This window comes from Triticum dicoccoides, chromosome 6B (genome assembly GCF_002162155.2).
Source record: "Triticum dicoccoides isolate Atlit2015 ecotype Zavitan chromosome 6B, WEW_v2.0, whole genome shotgun sequence".
NCBI classification, from domain to species: domain Eukaryota; kingdom Viridiplantae; phylum Streptophyta; class Magnoliopsida; order Poales; family Poaceae; genus Triticum; species Triticum dicoccoides.
Genome location: NC_041391.1, coordinates 660,445,800 through 660,449,534, shown reverse-complemented (window position 1 = coordinate 660,449,534; position 3,735 = coordinate 660,445,800).

The following is a 3,735-nucleotide window of genomic DNA, read 5'->3' as shown; positions in this document are numbered from 1 at the left end:
CCCCCCCAGCGCGACGGGTTCGGCCTGGGTCCGCCAGCGCCAGTTTCGGGCCTAACCGGTGAAATGGGCTTCTGGGGCGCGACTGGGCCGTTTTTTGGGTGTTGGCGCTGAAAAAGGGGCCTGGGGGGCCTGCTGGGGGCGCGGCTGGTGATGCTCTTAGATTGGAGTTGACACGTAGCACGTGGTGTAGATGCTCCGAGAACAACGTCGTGTACTAAATCATGGTTCCCGCCCGCGTCGGTTCGAGCAGCGATCGCAAGTGCAGATGGAAACCGCTGTCAGGCATTGTGTCAAGCAAGTGATAGACAGGAAGCGGTTGATGATTTTTGTTTGTTTTGATTACAAAATTGTCACGACCCAACAAAGATGTAACGAACAAATGGATCAGTACTAAGGATCGGATACAGTTTGGGGTTACAAAGAGATTTGAGGTGAGAAATCAACAAAGCAGAGGGTAAGCTATAAGGAGCAGAAGATGGAACACATTTTTTTAATGATAGATTTTTTTTTTTTTTGAATCTATTCATTGTCTTGCTCTAGGCTACCTCTCCTTCTATAGCCCACTCTGAAGTGTAGGCCATGAAAAGTATAGGGGAATGATACCCAGACCTGGCCAAATGTGCCGGCCCGCCACGACACGACTCGGCCCATGCTAATCGTGCCAGGCACGGCACGACCCACGGAGGCACGTTTAATAAGCGGGCCGTGCCGTACCGGCCCACGTGTTGCGCCTTCAGGCCCAGGCACAACCTATTTAGTAAACGGGCCGGCAGGTTGGCCCGTTTAGCACGCTGGACTGCACATTTTTAGCCTGTTGGGCTGTTTTTAGGCCTATTGGTTGTACTAGCACAAATGCCCGTGCGTTGCAACAGAAAAAAAAATCCGTTTCACAACATGCCATGGGAAAGATTTTGATCTATTCATAATGGGACAACAATATCTTATGAAAAAATATGTATCATTTCAGGATCACGAGTTCACGGCACGGAGCTTAGGACATGTGGTATGATTCGTAGTAAATGATCTGATTGACAACGTTTTCTTATGAAAAGATTTTGATCAATTCATAACTTCATGGCAATATAAAGAAAATCAAAAGTAATGAAATTGAATAAGTAATAAAAATAACATTGTGTGCTTCAATGGAAAATAAAACTAATGCAAATTTAGTAAGGAATATTAATACCTTTGGCAACATTCGGGGAAAAAAATCTGGTTCATGTTGGTCGGGTCCAGGAATTATGTCACGGGACAAGGAGGCTTATGTAAAAAAAGATGCATTATTTGAAGATCACGACAGGGAGCTTAAAACATGGGGTACGATTTGAAGTAAATTGATCTTATTGACAACATTTTGTTATGAAAAAACTTTTGTTTTATTCATAACATCATGACAATATAAAGAACATTTAAAGTAGTAAAAATTACATCGTGTATTTCAACAGAAAATAAATTTGGCACAAACTTAAAAATATTAGTTCCAATTGCGACGATCTACCAAGCATTAAATCATTGTGCGTCCCCTCCTTTGATTACGGGGACTACTTCCTATAAATTCCTTTTTTTTTTGTTTAATGCAATTCCCAATAATTGTGCAACGTCCTCCTTTTATTCTTTAGATGCTACACTTATGCGCCTATCCATGGATCGTACGGTGCAGCTTCCTTATTATAGGGATGCAATGGTAGCTGCACTTAATCCTCCGGATTTGTATTTTAATTCTTTCATAGCAGCCCACAATTTCGGGTTCCTTTAATTATGCACCATGCAAAGTTCAGATATCAGCCCACAAATCTCCTTCATTTAATTATGCTCCATGCAACATTCAAATATAATCCCACAAATCTCGTAATATAATACCTCCTTTAATTTGTGTAGCAAGGTGGGACTATTAAACATGTAATATCTAAGGTCATTAAGACCGCGGGGTTGAAAATATATTTTTGTGCCCGCTGATCATGTTTACTTGCGTTGACGGACTTTGGCCCATCAGTTGGAGCGCCGGGCAGAGGCCTAATTGTGTGGCCTTTGTGCTTGTCCGAAATAAAACTAATACAACCATCTCTGATCAAGGTGGTTTGGTTGTCTAGTTGGTCATTGTAGTCAGAGTGATATTGTGAGGTGTGGGATTTGAATCCCAGGTTAATGTATATTTTTTGCTGCATTATTATTAGGTCGAAGGCCCAACTTAGCAGCCACTGGGCCACAACGTTGCGCAGCCCACATATGAAATTCTGGGTGAATAATTTATTTATTTACGTATGCACAAAAATTTAGTACCACCTCCGATAGAAGAAAATATCTATGAGATACGACAAAAAATCTTAAAAATATGTTGATGGACCAAACCATGACGGACCAAACCTTTAATAGTAGGTATAGATATAGATTTTACATGTATATTTATATAAAAAATTCTGAAAAAATATATAAAAAATTAACAGGCCCAAGGCGTGCCACGTGCCAGGACCAGCTCGTTTAACCCGTGCCATGCCTGGCCCATGGCGGGCCGTGCCGGCATGCTCGCGGGCTGGCCTGGTTGACCCGGCCCGTTTGGCCAGCTATAAAATGATACTCCCCGCCCACGCCGTCCTCCACTGCCGTACAGTTTGCCGGCGCTAGCGCCGCCTCACCGACGATTTGTCTTTCCTCGCCGCCCGCGCCGGCGCCCGCCACCTCCCACCACTACCGTCCTAGAATCGGGCAGCACCCTATACGTAGCGCTGGACTCTGTCTTGGGGAGCCAATGCCTCGCCCGGTACCTGAAGTTGCTGCCCGAGCCCGACACCAAAGTTTCCTGCTCGCCTCCTTCTCCTGTTCAGGCAATATCCGGGTCGACCTCGCGCGGCTGATTCAGTCACCGTGCCAGCTTGGCTGGAGGTTTGCACGGAAGATTCGGGTATGGATTCCTTGTTGGCGGCATCGATCCGTAAAGGTTTGCAGTTTTGGATTTAGTGCTAGATCTAAGAGAATGTATATGTTGGAACAGCATCGAAGAAGGGAACGGGCTCGATGAATGATTCTGGGTTCTCCAGCTTTAACTTCTCTAGTGGTCTACCTCAGGCACGCATATTTTGCAGGGATGCTGGGATGTCAAGTTCTCTGCGGTGTGACTAACATTTTAAGCTTCAGAATGTTTAATGACATGGACTGCAGTTCATCTTGGTAAAGAAACATAGTTTCAGTAAAATTCCATGCCTGCTTTTACTTGGTTGTGCCAACCTCTACAGACTTATCTGACGAAGTTTGAGAAATCTTACATATTTCATAGGGATTGAGGAATGCCTAGTTCTCTGCCGTGTGACTAACATTTAAGCTTCAGAATGTCTAATGACATGGACTGCAGTTCATCATGGTAAAGACTAAAGAAACATAATTTCAGTAAAATTTCATGCCTGCTTTTACTTGGTTGTGCCAAACCTACAGACTTTTCTAAGTCTTTTTGAGAAATCATACACTGTACCATTTAATAAAGAAATAGGAAAATTCCTTCTATAATTTCAAATTGTCAGGCATTACATTGAATGTGGCTGCTCCAGTTAGTACTCGACGAATATGACCTGTTAACCCCTTGAGTATTCTTTCGTGGAGTTGCATGAAATGGCTAGCGCTCTGGGAAATTACACATGCATATATTGGTTGTCTTAGGTGTAAATAAATGTAGTCATGTGCCCATACCTAGGCAAGAAAAAAGCAATATGTTCTGCGCAAAAAAAGGCAATATGTTATAGTGAA